Below are 12,513 nucleotides of genomic sequence, written 5' to 3'. Positions count from 1 at the left end.
CATGCCGTGCAGCCTTCCCTGTGTGCCTGAATAGGAGGAGCGGTGGGGAGACTGCACATAGATAGTGGAATTGATTTTTCCATATTACTCCATACAGCCGCTGAATGTCTGCAGGGAGGAGAGGTGATCATTCAGCGGTTGCATGGAGGAATATGAAAAAATCAATTCCACTATCTATGTGCAGTCTCTCCACCACTCCTATCTAACTTTTTCTGCATCCCCCGTACTCTCCGGCCCCTCCTTGTACTCCCTGGCTCCGCCCCTCTGTGTGCTCCCTGGCTCCGCCCCTCCGTGCGCTCCCTGGCCCCGCCCCTCCTGCTCTCCAGCCCCTCCGTGTGCTCACTGGCTGCACCCCTCCTGCTCTCCAGCCCCTCCTTGTGCTCCCTGGCTCCGCCCCTTCTTGTACTCCCTTTCTCCACGCATCCTGCTCTTCAGCCCCTCCCTTTGCTCCCTGGCTCCGCCCCTCCTGCTCTCCAGCCCCTCCTTGTGCTCACTGGCTCCGCCCCTTCTTGTGCTCCCTTTCTCCACGCCTCCTGCTCTTCAGCCCCTCCCTTTGCTCCCTGGCTCCTCCCCTCCTGCTCTCCAGCCCATTCTTGTCCTCCCTGGCTCCACCCCCATTTCGCCAGCACCCCCTGCTCTCCAATTCTTTCTGCCTCCCCTCTCAAGCTCCCCCCCAGCACTCTTCACCCCCCACCCTTAGCACTATCTGGCCCCCAGCACTCTCCACCCTACACCCCCTGCGGCTCTCTCTGGCCCCCAGCACTCTCCACCCCACACCCCCTAGCTCTCTCTTGCCCCCAGCACTCTCCACCTTCCACCCCCAGCACTCTCCACCTTCCACCCCCAGCACTCTCCACCCTCCACCCCCAGCACTTTCCACCCTCCACCCCCAGCACTCTCCGGCCCCCACCCCCCAGCACTCTCTGGCCCCCAGCACTCTCCCCCCCACCCCCCAGCACTCCCCACCCCCCACCCCCCAGCAATCTCTGGTCCTCACCCCCCAGCACTCTCTGGCCCCCAGCACTCTCTGCCCCCACCCCCAGTAATCTCTGGCCCCCACCCCCAGCACTCTCTGGCCCCCAGCACTCTCCGCCCCAACCCCCCAGTACTCTCTGGCCCCCAGCACTCCCCGCCCCCCACCCCCCAGCAATCTCTGGCCCCCACCCCCCAGCACTATCTGGCCCCCAGCACTCTCCACCCTACACCCCCTGCGGCTCTCTCTTGCCCCCAGCACTCTCCACCTTCCACCCCCAGCACTCTCCACCTTCCACCCCCAGCACTCTCCACCCTCCACCCCCAGCACTCTCCACCCTCCACCCCCAGCACTCTCCGGCCCCCACCCCCCAGCACTCTCTGGCCCCCAGCACTCTCCCCCCCCACCCCCCACCCCCCAGCAATCTCTGGTCCTCACCCCCCAGCACTCTCTGGCCCCCAGCACTCTCTGCCCCCACCCCCAGTAATCTCTGGCCCCCACCCCCAGCACTCTCTGGCCCCCAGCACTCTCCGCCCCCACCCCCCAGTACTCTCTGGCCCCCAGCACTCCCCGCCCCCCACCCCCCAGCAATCTCTGGCCCCCACCCCCCAGCACTATCTGGCCCCCAGCACTCTCCACCCTACACCCCCTGCGGCTCTCTCTTGCCCCCAGCACTCTCCACCTTCCACCCCCAGCACTCTCCACCTTCCACCCCCAGCACTCTCCACCCTCCACCCCCAGCACTCTCCGGCCCCCACCCCCCAGCACTCTCTGGCCCCCAGCACTCTCCACCCCCCAGCACTCCCCGCCCCACACCCCCCAGCAATCTCTGGTCCCCACCCCCCAGCACTCTCTGGCCCCCAGCACTCTCTGCCCCCACCCCCAGTAATCTCTGGCCCCCACCCCCAGCACTCTCTGGCCCCCAGCACTCTCCGCCCCCCACCCCGAGCATTCTCTGGCCCCCAGCACTCTCCGCCCCCCACCCCGAGCATTCTCTGGCCCCCAGCACTCTCCACCCCCCACCCCGAGCATTCTCTGGCCCCCAGCACTCTCCGCCCCCCACCCGAGCATTTTCTGGCCCCCAGCACTCTCTGCCCCCCAGCATTCTCTGGCCCCCAGCACCCTCCAGCCCCCACCCCCCAGCACTCTCCGGTCCCCACCCCCCAGCACTCTCCGGTCCCCACCCCCTAGCACTCTACAGCTTCTCCCTGCTCTTTGCCCCCCCAGGGGCTACAGACAGGGACAGATCTCTAGATCTCTCTCACCCCCTTTCCCTCACCCCCTCTTTCTCACTTCCCCCTCTCTCTCTTACCCCCTCTCTCCCCCTCTTTCTCTTACCCCCCTCTCCCTCCCCCTCTCTCACCACACTCCTCTCTCTTACCCCTTCCCACAACTCTCTCTCTGTCCCTTACCCCTTCCCACCCCTCTCTCTCTCCCTTCTCTCCCTTCCCTCCCTTCTCTCCCTTCCCTCCCTTCCCTCCCTTCTCTCCCTTCCCTCCCTTCTCTTCCTTCTCTCCCTTCCCCCGCTCTCTCCCTTCCCTCGCTCTCTCCCCTCCCTCTCTCCCTTCCCTCGCTCTCTCCCCTCCTTCTCTCCCTTCCCTCCCTCTCTCCCTTCCCTCTATCCCCCCTTCCCTTCCCTCCCTTCTCTCCCTCCCACTCTCCCTTCCTTCCCTCCCTCTCTCCTCTCCCTCCCCTTCCCTCCCTCCCCTTCCCTTCCCTCCCTCCCCTTCCCTTCCCTCTCTTCTCCCTTGCTTCCCTCTCTATCTACCTTCCCTCCCTCTCTCCCTTCCTTCCCTCCCTCTCTCCCCTCCCTTCCTTCTCTTTCCTCTCCCTTCCTTCCCTCTCTCTCTCCCTTCCTTACCTCCCTCTCTCCCCTCCCTTCCTTCCCTCTCCCTTCCCTTCCTTCCCTCTCCCCTCCCTTCCTTCCCTCTCTCTGTCCCCCTTCCCTTCCTTCCCTCTCTCTGTCCCTCTCTCTGTCCCTTCCCTTCCGTCCCTCTCTCCCTTCCCTTCCTTCCTTCCTTCTCTCTCTCTCCCTTCCTTCCCTCTCTCCCTCCCCCCTCCCTTCCTCTCTCCCTCCCCCCTCCCCCCTCCCCCCTCCCTTCCTTTCTCCTCCCTCCCTTCCTTTCTCCTCCCTCCCTTCCTTTCTCCTCCCTTCCTCTCTCCTCCCTTCCCTCCCTTCCCTCCCTCTCTTCCCCCTTCCCTCGCTCTCTCCTTCCTTCCCTCCCTCTCTTCCCCCTTCCCTCGCTCTCTCCTTCCCTCTCTCCTTCCCTCTCTCTCTTCCTTCCCTCTCTTCCCCCTCCCTTTCCTCCCTCTCTCCTCCTCCCTTTCCTCCCTCTCTCCTCCCTCCCTTCTCTCTCTCCTCCCTCCCTTCTCTCTCTCCTCCCTCCCCTCTCTCCTTCCTTCCCTCTCTCCCCCTCCCTCCCTTCCCTCCCCTTTCCTTCCCTCCCCTTTCCTTCCCTCCCCTTCCCTTTCCTTCCCTTCCCTTTCCTTCCCTCCCCTTCCCTCCGCTTCCCTTTCCTTCCCTCCCTCCCTCCCTTCCTCCCTTCCTCCCTTCCTCCCTTTTCTCCCTTCCTCCCTTCCCTTCCTTCCTCCCTTCCCTCCCTCCCTCTCTCCTCCTCCCCTCCTTCCCTCTCTCCTCCCTTCCCTCCCTCCCCATCCCTCCCTCTTCATCCCTCCCTCTCTCCTCCCTTCCCTCCCTCCCTCTCTCCTCCCTTCCCTCCCTCTCTCCTCTCTTCCCTCCCTCTCTCCTCTCTTCCCTCCCTCTCTCCTCTCTTCCCTCCCTCCCTCTCTCCTCCCTTCCCTCTCTACCTTCCCTCTTCCCCCTCTCTCCCCCTTTTGCCCACCCTTTCTCTCCTCCCCCTCTCTCTCTCTCCTCCCTCTCTCTCCCCCTCCCCTCCTCTCCTCTTTCCACCACTCTCTCCCCCTTTTGTGCACCCTTTATCTACCTCTCACTCACAATGTCTTGCTCCCCTCCCCCTCTCTCTCTTTCCCACCCCCTATCTCTCACAATCTCTCTCTTCCCCTCCCCTCTCTCTCCTCTCTGTCTCCCTTCCCTACTCTTGCTCCCCCTGCACTGTGCTGGGATCCCCCCGCTCTACTTCCTCTGCGGATATGGAATGGCTCAGTGACCTCTCCTCCCCATTCTCCCAAGACACAGGAAATTCTTAGAGGGGTTGCCACCTTGGTGGGCCCCAGATGTTTTAATGGCTGCATATGTCTGATGGGTGAGGAGGGTGCCCTGGAAGTGGTGCAGATGAACTGTTTGCTAGATCTGTGCATCTTTTTGCAGCCATTTTTATTGCTTGAATTTTTTTCCCATTATGGGCATGATTGGGGCCTCATGTGTAAGTTTTGCCTAAGGCCTCACAAATCCTAGAGCCGCCTCTGGGCATGGGGCTTGTTGAAGCCATTACTCGTCCCAGAGAGACCATGCAGGATGATCTCCATGGATTTCATTGTCGAGCTGCCACCCTCAGAAAATTGTACTACAATCTTTGTGGTGGTGTATAGATTATCCAAAATGGCTCACTTTTTGCCAATGAAGGGCACACCCTCTGCCGCGGAGACATCCAAGACATTCATCAAGGAGATAGTGAGACTCCATGGAATCCCTGCAAATATTACATCAGATCGAGGAGTGCAATTCACTTCCAAGTTTTGGAGAGCACTTTGTGGGGCTCTGAAGATTGACCTCTCCTTCTCCTCTGCCTATCACCCTCAAACAAATGGCCAGATGGAGAGAACAAATCAGACGCTGGAACACTATCTGCGCTGCTTTTCCTCATTCTCCCAGGATGATTGGACTCCTCTTCTACCTCTTGCCGAATTTGCATATAATAATTCTGTTCATTCTGCCACAAAACAATCCATATTTTTTGAAAATTACGGTTTCCATCCTCTGTTCCTGTCCAACGACCTCCCGGGGTGTCCGGTACCAGCCGTCCAAGAGAACCTAAACTTCTTTGAGTCAAACAACAAGCTTCTGCAGGAGACTATGACAAGGACTCAGAATTACAATAAAGAGGTGTTTGACAAGAAAAGAAGGGGGGAACTTGATCACAAAGCCAGGGATCAGATCTGGCTATCTACCTTGAACTTGAAATTGACATGTCCTTCCAAGAATTTGGGCCCAAAATTCATGGGTCCCTTTACAGTTGTAAGGAAGATTAATAATGTGGTGTATGAGCTGAAGTTACCAGAATAATTTCGGATTTACCCGGTCTTTCACGTGGCCCTACTCAAACCCGCAGTTCCAGATCCCTTTGCCAACCGGAAGGTCGGTCTCCCTGAACCTGTGATCATCGATGGAGAAGTTGAATATGAGGTCGAATCCATCTTGGATTGCAGGAAAAGACGCAATCAAGTTCAGTTTCTGGTGAAGTGGAAGGGATACGGGCCTGAGGAAAACTCCTGGGAGCCAGAGTCCAACATCCATGCCAAGAGATTGATTCTTGCATTTAAGAAGTCCCATCATCCGAGTGAGATGGCACAGTTGGGCATCCAGAGGCTGCCCCTTGGGGGGGCAATGTCAAGAAGGATGTCCTAGTAATCCGGCGGTATATGGAAGACCTGCCCGCAGAATCCCTATCCTAAGAGCTAACCAGCGCACACGGGTGCGCGACCACACGAGCGGGTGAACATGGGTGCGCGATGATGTGAACAGGAGCACGTGGACGCACGCGGGTGCACGTAGACGTGCTGTGTGACTCTTTTTGGCGCCCAGAGGGCTATTTAAGAGAATCTGTGACTGTGCCCCCTTGCTGTCCAGTCTACAGCGTTTCCTGTGACCCTGCTACCTGTTACCAGTTGACTTGATTCCTGTCTACCCGGCCTGTTCCTGACGATGTCTGTTTGCTGCCTGCCTCCAACCCCGGCTTGTCCGACTACCCTTCTGCCTCTTCCTTTGGATTGATCGCTGCCCACCTGTTACAGACCCGGCCTGTACCTTGACTACCCTTCTGCCTCCGTTTGGTACCTGCTCTGCACGCTAGTATTGATTCGGCCTGTCTGACTCTGCCTGTTTTACTGCCTGACCTCTGAGCACATTCCTGCAACCTGCCTATCCAGCCCTCCTGCTGTACTACAGGACACCTCCTCGCTGTCAGCTGTTTCAGAGTTCCTGCCAAGCTCAGGCACCTCTATACTTCCGCTGTTCCAGTGTTCCTGCCAGGTTCCTGTGCACCACTTAGCAGCCTGCAGATCCTGCGCTCCTGCTGCACTACAGAAGTCCTCCCAGCTGTCTGCGGTGTTCCAGTCACCAGTTCCACTTGCTGTTCCTGCCTGCCTTTCTCCTGCTACTTCAGAGGACCGGACCAGTCTCACACCTGCCATCTATCAGGTAAAAAGAAAAGGGGAACAAGTGGGACTTTAGATGAAGCATGTCAATTGAAAATAACAATGTATGAATACATGTGAATAAAATGATTTAGATTTAATTTATAATCAATAGCCACTAGGGGTTGTCCAAGATCGGAATGCATACAATAGTAGTACAGTAATATAATATAAATATGGATATACACTCAATATATTTTCATAATAGTAATCAGAGAATATCGAAGTATAGACAAATCAATGGACATACATGGATGCAGTTCATAACAGAAATGCATAAATCAAAAATCATAAAATCACATGAACGAGTGCAAACTCAATAAGACAAAAGTTGATATTATCAAGGATTAAAATAAGCTTAGGTAGGCATCCTTAGTTTGGGAACCCGACGCGTTTCTTGGCTTCTTGCCAGTCATCAGGGGTGGGATGCATGTTTTTACTAAAAAAGCAAATAAATATGACAAATGTTAATATAGGCGGAACCTCAGTTAAATAGAGAAAGTATCAAATTGGTCCACTTGATTGATAAAGTGACTTACAAAGTAGCCCAAAGATTGGGCAGAACTTCCAGCAATGGGAACTGTTAGAGCTGGGATAAAACCGTCTCATCCGGGGTTGAGGCAGGGTTCAGACCATCCCCCAACAATGTCAGGGGGCAGGCCAGGGGGAACCGAAACAGACATCCTCAACACAGGTCCACTAGGTACTAAATGTATATGTGTGTTACCCAAATCTGCGAAAGAGAAAAGTGTGACGGGTCACAAAAAAACAAACAAAAAAAAAAAAAAAACCAAAAGCAGGACACTGAGTGTTGGATTGAACGTGTTGAATGAATATAGCTGATTGCTGAAAATGTGTGTGAATGAGATATACATGAATGATTGGGAAATAGGAGAAGACTAAATGTGTATTAAATAAGTGGAAATGGATGATGGGGAAATACAAAATCATCCAATTCAAATGTGTAAAAAAATTTTTATGTGCAGTGCTCTGAATGAAACAATGTATGTGCAAAAAGGAGAAAAAAAAAAAAGTGCATAAAGCTATTACCCATATGTAGAGTTAAGGAGTGATCTCTTCCTAGTGGAGCACAGTGGAGGAGTGAACTGTCTGTCTGTCCCAGCTCATATACCCCAGGCCCTGGGCGGATCCCCGCCAGCGTCATGCATGATGTCTTTTGCAGCTGTGAAGAGATGAGGGAACACTCACAGCTGAGGATAATCCATACCTCAGTGGGTGCCCCTCCATCTTGGCTGCAGCATCAGGTGGAAAGACAGAGGAAAAAAAAAAAAAAAAAAAAAAAAAAAAAAAAAAAAAAATACAAAAACAAACAATAGACTCCCACCTTGCAGTGTCTGTTGACACCACTCGAGGGGCCCTTTTATGCATGGCGCCGATGCACTGAGATCGAACCCCACCACCCCCTGTGATCCACAAAGGGAGGTAGGGAGGGAGCTGAGCGCATCGCAACCCCGGAAAGATGACTGCAACATACCCAGCAAAAACAGCCCATATGTTCAATTGATTGATAAATAAATTCCAGGAAAAACAAAACTGGAAAAAATAATATTAAAAAAGTTCTCAATAACTGATGGAAACACATATATAAATAATTTCAAACCGCAGGTTTAAAACCGAAACTGGGATTATAAATGAATAGGGATATACATACAGACGAATATTTACTAAGGATAAGGATAATAAGTAATTGTGCAGCATGGTCACCAAAGGAACAGGTGTCTTCCACCCAAATTATATAGTTTAAAGATAAGTGACCTAGCTGCAGTACTAAATAGCAATGGCATGCTTCCATCCCGGGTATATTATGTAAAAAGAAAAGGGGAACAAGTGGGACTTTAGATGAAGCATGTCAATTGAAAATAACAATGTATGAATACATGTGAATAAAATGATTTAGATTTAATTTATAATCAATAGCCACTAGGGGTTGTCCAAGATCGGAATGCATACAATAGTAGTACAGTAATATAATATAAATATGGATATACACTCAATATATTTTCATAATAGTAATCAGAGAATCTCGAAGTATAGACAAATCAATGGACATACATGGATGCAGTTCATAACAGAAATGCATAAATCAAAAATCATAAAATCACATGAACGAGTGCAAACTCAATAAGACAAAAGTTGATATTATCAAGGATTAAAATAAGCTTAGGTAGGCATCCTTAGTTTGAGAACCCGACGCGTTTCTTGGCTTCTTGCCAGTCATCAGGGGTGGGATGCATGTTTTTACTAAAAAAGCAAATAAATATGACAAATGTTAATATAGGCGGAACCTCAGTTAAATAGAGAAAGTATCAAATTGGTCCACTTGATTGATAAAGTGACTTACAAAGTAGCCCAAAGATTGGGCAGAACTTCCAGCAATGGGAACTGTTAGAGCTGGGATAAAACCGTCTCATCCGGGGTTGAGGCAGGGTTCAGACCATCCCCCAACAATGTCAGGGGGCAGGCCAGGGGGAACCGAAACAGACATCCTCAACACAGGTCCACTAGGTACTAAATGTATATGTGTGTTACCCAAATCTGCGAAAGAGAAAAGTGTGACGGGTCACAAAAAAACAAACAAAAAACAAAAAAAACAAAAGCAGGACACTGAGTGTTGGATTGAACGTGTTGAATGAATATAGCTGATTGCTGAAAATGTGTGTGAATGAGATATACATGAATGATTGGGAAATAGGAGAAGACTAAATGTGTATTAAATAAGTGGAAATGGATGATGGGGAAATACTAAATCATCCAATTCAAATGTGTAAAAAAAATTTTATGTGCAGTGCTCTGAATGAAACAATGTATGTGCAAAAAGGAGAAAAAAAAATAAATAAAAAAAAAGTGCATAAAGCTATTACCCATATGTAGAGTTAAGGAGTGATCTCTTCCTAGTGGAGCACAGTGGAGGAGTGAACTGTCTGTCTGTCCCAGCTCATATACCCCAGGCCCTGGGCGGATCCCCGCCAGCGTCATGCATGATGTCTTTTGCAGCTGTGAAGAGATGAGGGAACACTCACAGCTGAGGATAATCCATACCTCAGTGGGTGCCCCTCCATCTTGGCTGCAGCATCAGGTGGAAAGACAGAGAAAAAAAAAAAAAAAATACAAAAACAAACAATAGACTCCCACCTTGCAGTGTCTGTTGACACCACTCGAGGGGCCCTTTTATGCATGGCGCCGATGCACTGAGATCGAACCCCACCACCCCCTGTGATCCACAAAGGGAGGTAGGGAGGGAGCTGAGCGCATCGCAACCCCGGAAAGATGACTGCAACATACCCAGCAAAAACAGCCCATATGTTCAATTGATTGATAAATAAATTCCAGGAAAAACAAAACTGGAAAAAATAATATTAAAAAAGTTCTCAATAACTGATGGAAACACATATATAAATAATTTCAAACCGCAGGTTTAAAACCGAAACTGGGATTATAAATGAATAGGGATATACATACAGACGAATATTTACTAAGGATAAGGATAATAAGTAATTGTGCAGCATGGTCACCAAAGGAACAGGTGTCTTCCACCCAAATTATATAGTTTAAAGATAAGTGACCTAGCTGCAGTACTAAATAGCAATGGCATGCTTCCATCCCGGGTATATTATGTAAAAAGAAAAGGGGAACAAGTGGGACTTTAGATGAAGCATGTCAATTGAAAATAACAATGTATGAATACATGTGAATAAAATGATTTAGATTTAATTTATAATCAATAGCCACTAGGGGTTGTCCAAGATCGGAATGCATACAATAGTAGTACAGTAATATAATATAAATATGGATATACACTCAATATATTTTCATAATAGTAATCAGAGAATCTCGAAGTATAGACAAATCAATGGACATACATGGATGCAGTTCATAACAGAAATGCATAAATCAAAAATCATAAAATCACATGAACGAGTGCAAACTCAATAAGACAAAAGTTGATATTATCAAGGATTAAAATAAGCTTAGGTAGGCATCCTTAGTTTGAGAACCCGACGCGTTTCTTGGCTTCTTGCCAGTCATCAGGGGTGGGATGCATGTTTTTACTAAAAAAGCAAATAAATATGACAAATGTTAATATAGGCGGAACCTCAGTTAAATAGAGAAAGTATCAAATTGGTCCACTTGATTGCTAAAGTGACTTACAAAGTAGCCCAAAGATTGGGCAGAACTTCCAGCAATGGGAACTGTTAGAGCTGGGATAAAACCGTCTCATCCGGGGTTGAGGCAGGGTTCAGACCATCCCCCAACAATGTCAGGGGGCAGGCCAGGGGGAACCGAAACAGACATCCTCAACACAGGTCCACTAGGTACTAAATGTATATGTGTGTTACCCAAATCTGCGAAAGAGAAAAGTGTGACGGGTCACAAAAAAACAAACAAAAAAAAAAAAAAAACCAAAAGCAGGACACTGAGTGTTGGATTGAACGTGTTGAATGAATATAGCTGATTGCTGAAAATGTGTGTGAATGAGATATACATGAATGATTGGGAAATAGGAGAAGACTAAATGTGTATTAAATAAGTGGAAATGGATGATGGGGAAATACAAAATCATCCAATTCAAATGTGTAAAAAAAATTTTATGTGCAGTGCTCTGAATGAAACAATGTATGTGCAAAAAGGAGAAAAAAAAAAAAAAAAAAAAAGTGCATAAAGCTATTACCCATATGTAGAGTTAAGGAGTGATCTCTTCCTAGTGGAGCACAGTGGAGGAGTGAACTGTCTGTCTGTCCCAGCTCATATACCCTATGAACTTTTGAGTCCCTGTCTCCACCACCAGGGGTTCTCGAGCCAGAGGCTTAAGAGAGGCCACTCCCTGCATTCTGGGCTCCAACACCAGGTACGTGACAGCCGTGTACACATGATCGGACTATCCAGCGAAAGAGAAGACGAGAAGGCGGCGGCGTCAGAAGACTGGGCCACCGCTAGTAAAAGAGCTGGAAGAAGAAAGTGGAGGCCCAGCAAGAAGAACTGAAGAGGGGGACAAGACCCCCGAAGTTGGATGAAGAGGCGGCGGTGAGAGAAGACCGGGCCACCGCTAGCAAAAGAGCTGGAAGAAGAAAGTGGAGGCCTGGCAAGAAGACCCGAAGAGGGGGACAAGACCCCCGAAGTCAAAAGAAGACCCCCGGACGGTGGCAGCAGCGATGGCGAAGAAGAAAGCCGGGTTCCTCCGCTAGTAAAAGAGCTAGCAGAAGATAGCAGAGGAGTCCGGCGAGAAGACCCCCCAAGAGGGAAGACCATCCGAGATGTGCAATAAATTATTTTAAAAACATGTGTTGTGTTTTTTTCTTTACACTTTCTTTCACCAGGTGAATGGGTAGGGGTACATGGTACCCCAATACTCATTCACATAGGGTGGGGGGCCGGTATCTGGGGCCCCTTATTAAAGGGGCTCCTGGATTCAGATAAGCCCACAGACCCTGACAACCAACGGCCAGGGTTGTCGGGAAGAGGCCCTTGTCCTCATCAACATGGGGAAAAGGTGCTTTGGGGTGGGGGGGCCACAGGACCCCCTTCCCCAAAGCACCCCCCCATGTTGAGGGCACACAGCCTGGTACAGCTCAGGAGGGGGGTTGCTCAATCGTCCCCACCCCCTTTTCTGACTGCAGCGTGCTCGGATAAGGGTCTGATATGGACTTTGGGGGGGACCCTTCTCCCCTTTAAGTCCATACCAGGTGACGGAGCCAGCGAGGTGCCAATCTCGCCGATTGAGGCGGCGACATTGACTTCCTGCGCTAGTCCCGTCTAAGTGGAGCCATGTTAAAAATGAACAGACTCTTCTCCGTGTGAGCAAGTCTGTTCATTTCAAAAGTCTGGCAGACTAGTACACAGACGACCGGATTGTCCGCCGGACTGCAGAGTCCGGCGGACAATTTTGAGTCAAACTCAAAACTTCCTTTTCCAACCCTCTGATCCTAAGTTGAAAGACTGTTCAATTGAGTTTTGCAAATAAAATCCATTCAAGTGGATCTATTGTCAGTCTCAAGTTACTAGGCCATCTATCATGGGACATGCCCTAGACATGCAACAAGGAGAACGAAGGGTAACGGTAAGCCCAAAAATAACCAGCAGCTTCTTCGGGGGATCATGGCACAGGGGGGCATCTCTTCCGCCACCGATAAAAGTGACCTTGCGCTGAATCCGCCACTGAGACCACTTTTATCTGAAAGCCATCCGCC

General features: G+C 50.5%; 1 protein-coding gene and 2 long non-coding RNA genes across 3 annotated transcripts in view; 1 reads left to right on the top strand and 2 right to left on the bottom strand.

Annotated features, from left to right (window-relative positions):
* The window catches only part of NMUR2 (neuromedin U receptor 2), a 101,863-nt gene that overhangs the window by 56,447 nt on the left and 32,903 nt on the right, over nt 1–12,513 (top strand). The window lies entirely within an intron of this gene.
* Nucleotides 8,209–8,891, bottom strand: LOC143960068 (uncharacterized). Its single transcript, XR_013270249.1, has 2 exons — nt 8,670–8,891; nt 8,209–8,569 (listed from the first exon to the last, which is right to left on the bottom strand). It is a non-coding gene; the product is annotated as an uncharacterized LOC143960068 (long non-coding RNA).
* LOC143960067 (uncharacterized) lies at nt 10,017–10,719 on the bottom strand. Its single transcript, XR_013270248.1, has 2 exons — nt 10,478–10,719; nt 10,017–10,377 (listed from the first exon to the last, which is right to left on the bottom strand). It is a non-coding gene; the product is annotated as an uncharacterized LOC143960067 (long non-coding RNA).

The sequence above is a fragment of the Lithobates pipiens genome, unplaced genomic scaffold, assembly GCF_037356315.1.
Source record: "Lithobates pipiens isolate NorthernLeopardFrog02 unplaced genomic scaffold, aLitPip1_a1.2 Scaffold_8, whole genome shotgun sequence".
Classification (NCBI taxonomy): Eukaryota; Metazoa; Chordata; class Amphibia; order Anura; family Ranidae; genus Lithobates; species Lithobates pipiens.
Note: the sequence above shows the minus strand (reverse complement) of the source record. Positions and strands in the feature narration are given on the sequence as shown.